The following is a 6,774-nucleotide window of genomic DNA, read 5'->3' as shown; positions in this document are numbered from 1 at the left end:
TTTTTTCTCTCTTTTTTTAAGTCATAAATTTGTTGACCAAAATATATTGTCTGATGTATTGCAGACTCCAGTCCTCCACAAAAATTTGTGCACAAATGATAAATTTTCAAATGTAATCTTTTCACTTTGGATTATGATTAAAATACTTAACACTGGACTACTAAAATTAGACACGACGTAATGCATCTTTAAACGAATCTGGCTTGTGATTGGTCGCCCAGATCTCGTACAATTACAAAATTCAAATTACATAGTCTGTGCCAAAAGATCTATTATAGTCTCAAATTTCGAGAAACAAATTATGATTTTGATTTTCCACATTTTCCCTATTTTCATTTTATTAAATAGACTGTCAAATTACTGACACACCGGCTGCATATGGATACCAATACGTGTGGCCTGCTATACCGGTAGGAAAGACGGGGTTTATATTTAGTGTTCGTGCTGCTAGAGATGTACATATCGCCTTGTCGGCATTCAGCAAAGATACTTCAAGTATGTACGAAATCGGTACGTTAAAAACAGTGGACTGTTTCTGCTACTTTGATATAAACATTATAAAAGTAGTGTTAAATCGCCATAGAAGTCAGAGGTTTACCGACACCCTGTTAACCAGTTAACTCTGGAAACGGGACGGAACCGGCGGTCAACCGCTGATGAGAGAGATTAATCATTTATTGTGCACCATAATTATCGTTTTACTTCAAGACTTTAAAACTGGATAAAATAATATTTCCTTATTTGTCTCCACAGTTATTGGAGGTTGGGGAAATCAGTATTCAGAAATTCGTCTTTGCAAGCAATGCGGTGCACAGATCCTTGTCAATACGCCAGGATTTTGAGCTCTGGAGAATACAGCGAGTTTCGTGTCTCGTTTGAAAACGACTTGGTGGAGGTCAGCTTTGGTTATGACGCCCCTTTTATGAGCTTCCAAAACACCGACAGCATTGACGTAAAATATGTCGGAATATCAACCGGCTATGGAAGCGAAGGTAGCTGGAAGTTTTGCGGGGATTGGAGCTTTGAACCAGGTAAGTCGTGATGACACCTTTGCTATGTACTTAAATGTATCTAAGCTTATGTGCTGCATGGATGGTCATGGAAAGTGGTTCTTTTGTCATGTTTGTACGTGGCCAAGATATGCATGCATTTTGTCAGCACACAAAAATTAAGCTTTTACGCAAAAAAATATATATCATCAGTAGGCGGGAGAGACGGTCAGCTTCCTAACGAATAGATTGTCGTTTATAGGAAGTTATCTAACTTTTGATTTTTCCCCTTAATGCTCTGCGTGCTAGCCATGCGCTTCAACGGAAAAAGTTCAAGTTTTGAAATATTTTCTCAAATTATCAAAAGCTATCTTAAGAACTGCTGAACCAATAGTAGGCTTGTTTGTACTCATTTTAATGCATTTTTCATGCTGATTCCAAATATGGTAAAGAAAATTCACATTTCTGAAATTTTTGACTTTTTAAAAAAAATTTGAAACTTGTCGTCTGCAGTCGACACCCGCGTGAAGAGAGTTAAAACCGTTGCAACATTTGCAGTTTTATACTATTTTGCCCCCCCCACCAAAAAAAAAAAGATTGCTCTTTCCCGATACTCTGCCCCACGCCTGTTACGTAACTGTGCATGCCGAGGCATTCCCCCAGGATTGACCGGAAATTGAGGAGAAGGGGAACATTCGTCGGCGTATAACAGAATTTTTCTTTGAAGTTTAACTTTAAAAGTTAATGAATAACTGATTGCCACATATTAAACTACTCCTTCCACGTGCATTTTTGCATAGGAATTTTTCGACTCGATCAGTCTAGTCTTACTTTATGGAAGAATTTCTGGTCATGTGACATCAGGCATACCCACTCTTGCAAAGATCCCAAGGTCTGGCACTGTCCTATCATTGTGCCCATTGATGTTAAGCTGACAATATCAAGTCTTTCCAAGGAGAGGTGGAACTTTAGAAAAGCAGGGAACTTACAACTAAGCTAACATCGCATCTTCTAGACCCTGTTACTAATGTCTTATTTTGCCTTCTGCCCGATGTTACACCAGGCGGCGAAGCATTCGATCCCAAGGGGCTGGAGAAACCCATACATACCATGCTGGGACAAATACTAAAGTATTTTACATTACGTCTATGACCAATGAAGAGAGAGAGGAGTACCCGGCAACGACCTGTCGGAGCTACTAGGCGAGAAGAGACATGTCAGATTGGAAGAAGAAGTCTCAGAGATCAACTTCACCCACCTCAGCCGCAAGGCATGATCCACCATCAATAAGCTCACTGCCCGTAGCAGTGCACCAAAACAGTGTCCAGTTACAGCCAACTCCATAGCTTCAGTGTTAGTTACAACGGAAAGTAGCAAGATATATAAAACGGCTGAAGCTAAAGCAGATGCGGATATAAATAAGCTTCGCCAGTCTACACCACAGTCCAGCCCTATGTCTGAAGCCGTCACTTCCGAAGAGCTTGAAATCCTGAAAAGCCTGATAAAATCATTCAAGAACAGCAAGGTACCTGGAAATGATAATGTCCACGCCGCGTTTTTTTAAGAATATGAGTCATGAAGCTACCTCCTGTCTACTTTCATTTCTCTCAACCTGCATCAGCACCTCAACTACAACATCTAGATGAAAGACTGCCAAAGTGATTACTATCTTAAAGCCTAAAAAACCTGCAGATGATCCCAAGAGCTACGGACCGATATCCCTGCTCTCACATATCAACAAATTGCACTTTGACCCAATTCCGAAGTACATTGGCGTCACGCTTGACAGTAGCCTCACCTTCTCTCACCATTTGAAGAACTTTGCTGCCAAGACCAAAGACCGAGTGAACCTCCTCAAGAAACTGGCCGGCACTGGTTGGGGAGCATCCTTTACTACCCTACACAGATCAACCCTCGCACTTGCGTGCTCTACTGCTGTTTATGCTGTATATCTGCAATCCTGCATGGAGCTACAGCGCACACTCTGAAAATGTTGGTTTTGTCCTCAACGATGCCAGAAGACTCATCAGTGGTGCACTCACTGAGACACCTGTCAACGTTCTGTCTGGCATCTCTTGAGAAGAGATCCACACCCTAAAGCTAGCTAAGAAGCGTAATCAGGATGGCCTTGTGCCTTCACCTACCATCCTACACCTTTGTTCCATAACCATTAGGGTATAGGACATTTTTTGTTTTGCTATAGCCCCCGAATGAAAGGTATTTAATTATGTTTGTACTCACTCAGGGAGCATTAGTTGTGTGTGAATTTTACATCCGAACTAAGTGCCGTTCTTTTTATGGGCATTTTAGTGTCTAAAATGGCCCAAAATGAGGGGTTTTCAATATTGCCACCCATTTCTAATCGTCACCCCCATAGACTTTACATGTAAAATAAAAAGGCTCGTAAAAATATAATAGCACTTAGTTCGGGTGCAAAATTCACACAAAATGCTTTTTGAGTGATTACAAAGATAATTAAATGCTTTTCATTCGGTGTCTATGTGGATTTTTTTTAAATGTATTCCTTGTACAATGACATTTCACAATAAAATGTCCATTGGAAACAGAGGTACCTATAGACCAGCATCTTCCTAGAAAACGCTTTGCAATACAAGCCGCAGATCTACCGCTAGACTTACCCCTTCCTGCCACACCTCCTGGATAGCAAAATGCTGGGCTAAAGAATGGGAGACTTCATGTGGTTGGGATCTTCCAAGGAATGCATGGGTGAATTTAAATAGGACCAGGACTGATTGGCATATGACACTGCGTCATCGCCACACTGTGGAGAAATTCAAACGATGGAATACATCATCGACATGATCGATGTCTGTCCCTTCAACAAGTCCCCACAAGGTGCCCCTGGACTTCAAGAGCTTGATGAAGACACCTGTCTAGGTACGATGTACCTGACTGACATAGCACGCAAGAAGAATAACTGGTGCGCCGGGGCCCGCACGTTTATTTCGTGCGTGCAGAACGTCAATACTGGCTAAATAATCGACAACAACTGAGCTCAAAAAGAAACTTAAAATTTTTCACAAGGTCATATCTTGAAATCAAATTGAACCAAAATTACACACAGACTTACTTCAATACTCTATTCTTAACACATGTCAGTAACCAAGCAGTTATCCAACTGACACAACAGCAAAATGCACTGACATGGGACAGCTTCCTGTACCACATTCACAGCCCAGCCCTGTTTCATGAAAAAAGTGTATGAAATGCAGAAAGCAGCACCGTTTTATCATCTGTGCAAGGATCTTGTGTGCATTCTCACAGATTTTTTTGTCCTGGGTGCCAAATGTTGGGCTGTGAAAGTGTAGGAAGTCCAGGAAGCTGTTCCATGACAGTGCATTTTGCTGTTGTGTCAGTTGGACAACTGCTTGGTTACTGACATGTGTTTTGAGTAGAGTATTAAGGTAATCCTGTGTGTAATTTTGGATCATTTTGATTGACAGTATTTTAAGATATGACCTTGTGATTCACAAGTTGTAAAAAATTATAAGTTTCTTTTTGAGCTCAGTTTAGATTCGTCACAGAAGAGTGCTTTGAATAGATAGTAACCTCTCTGGTATGTTCACAGAAATTTAGATTGCAACTTGAGGCTTGAACCAAATTTAAAAAAACAGATTCTGTACTAAATAGATTAAATTTGTTTTCTCTCCACAATACAGACCCCACGAATCAGAGTCTACCGTGGTGGAAGGTCGATTTTGGCGAGGTGGTGTGCGTCACCAGTGTAGAGATTTATAAACGCATTGATTGTTGTTGTAAGCTTTGAGTGCCCAAACCGTCTTCACTTTACTGTAAAAAAAAAAATTAAGGTACCAGTTATGTTCACCCATATATATCCTAAACAAAGACAGATATATAATTTAAAACAAGCAGCCACTACCTTTGCTTTTTAGCTATGATTTAAGACCTTATTTGTTGAAATTGGTTGAGAATTAAAGAAACGGTGATCTGAAACCTAAGTGCTAATCAATGGAAGCACGACGATAGTTCCCTTGTTCGATGACGCCTTGTGTACAAATCAATAGGGCTTGTAATGGAGCAAACTGCAACTTTTAAATTGGTATCTTCCTTGGGTTTTTGGATGCCGTGTCTTTATTTCTTGAATTTCTTGAACGTTTTTAACAAATGAGGTCTTAAATTCGATCTAAAAGACGCATCTATTGACTTCTTGTTTCAATTATGACATGCCTGCTTTTGTTTAGGGTGAACATAACTGGTACCTTATTTTTTTGGCTTACTGTATACTGGAGCCACCTCCCCGCGAATGTGTTGATATTTACAAAACACGTGTTTTATATTTGCAAAATAAATCATCAGGTATTCACTCAATTGGAATTAATAGCTGCATACCATTGCCACTCAACCCACTGTGGCTAAAGCAGCTCCCAGCTTGGCCTCATCCTGTTATATTGAAGACTGCGGTCATAGTGGGTCAATTGGTGTTGGGACGCACGTATTAATGCCACTAGAGTAATTACTGTATAATTATTTTGTTTTGCAAGTTTAGAGTTGAGCGGCACATTAGAGTGGCAACGGTTTGTACACTCATAAATTTTGAAAATTACAAAATACTAGCTTTTTAATGTAAAAGTATGCCACAACGCTTAAATATTGAATTTGGTACTGAAGCTTTTGCAAATGAAGAGGGTCAATCTATATAAATAAAAGGAAGGTCTGTTTTTGTCCATCAACTGCGCCGAGACCGTGCTTTCAACTCCAAAATTTGAACACTTACTCATCTTATTATGAAGTTAAGCACTTTTTCAAGAATTTAGAGATAATGGCATTTTTTATTAGAATTTAAGTCTTTTGGAATAGCGCCACCTATGGATGGAACGTTGAGCCGTCGGTCCCGTGTACACTGAGAGCCAAAACTGTACAGGAAAATAGTAGGGCGCTAACCCGTGACTGTTCCAGTCCGTCCTGATGCTCTTTGGATATTCACAATCTAAGTACAGGCGTGATATGTGCACTGTTAGCACTGTCTGAGACTGCCGATTCGTGGAGGAATTTAACTAATCCTTATACCCACCATAAGCAGCGACGCTTTGAAAAATCGCTATTTACAAATCGAAATAAATTATAATAATATCATTTGTTTTACCTAAATTTCAGTGGGGAACTTGGCGGAAATTGTGATTCGTATTGGTAACAATTCAAATTACGAGAATCCTGTCTGTACAGCACCAGTTAATAAAGTGGTGATCCTCTTACGTTCAAAACTAGCGCTTGATTGTGACCAAATATTGTGCGGTAGATACCTAAGCATCCATAAGACATTAGACAACGGACCCTTAACTCTGTGTGAAGTCACTGTGTTCAGAACTTATTGTGAGTATTATTTGTTTAGTGGTTTGGCTTTCTCATATCAATTACTTGGTCAGCTTTAACTCAAGGCTGTGTTCTCAGTTATGCTGCTCAACAGAAAAAAAGAAAGATTAGCGCTAGTCTCAAAATTATAGATCATCCAAGAAATATTCAATCTGAATCTTCCAGAGAGGGAGGGTGAGTTGGAAATGAAGCTGCCTAATGTGTTCATTCCATTTTAAATTCATACCCCCCTGGAAGATATTTCCAAAATCTTCCGCAGGGGTAGAGTGGATTTTAAATGGAATAGCCGATTGCAGTCTCTTCCCAGAATCCTGGATTGCAATATCGCAATAAAGTTTCGTGTTAACAGGATTTGCAGTGCGGTGCGTTGAGTTGCGGCAGAAAATGATCGATATACGAGGGGCGGCCAATAAGTTCGTAGAACAAGGTACTT

General features: G+C 40.0%; 1 long non-coding RNA gene across 1 annotated transcript; it reads left to right on the top strand.

The window, feature by feature from the left end:
• Positions 1 to 976: 976 nt before the first annotated feature.
• Positions 977 to 6,294, top strand: LOC140165406 (uncharacterized). The gene is made up of 3 exons (XR_011860707.1): positions 977 to 1,031; positions 4,670 to 4,765; positions 6,126 to 6,294. It is a non-coding gene; the product is annotated as an uncharacterized lncRNA (long non-coding RNA).
• The last annotated feature ends 480 nt before the right edge of the window (positions 6,295 to 6,774 follow it).

This window comes from Amphiura filiformis, chromosome 12 (genome assembly GCF_039555335.1).
Source record: "Amphiura filiformis chromosome 12, Afil_fr2py, whole genome shotgun sequence".
NCBI classification, from domain to species: domain Eukaryota; kingdom Metazoa; phylum Echinodermata; class Ophiuroidea; order Amphilepidida; family Amphiuridae; genus Amphiura; species Amphiura filiformis.
The sequence above is the reverse complement of the archived record's forward strand: the minus strand, read 5'-3'. Positions and strand labels throughout refer to the sequence as shown.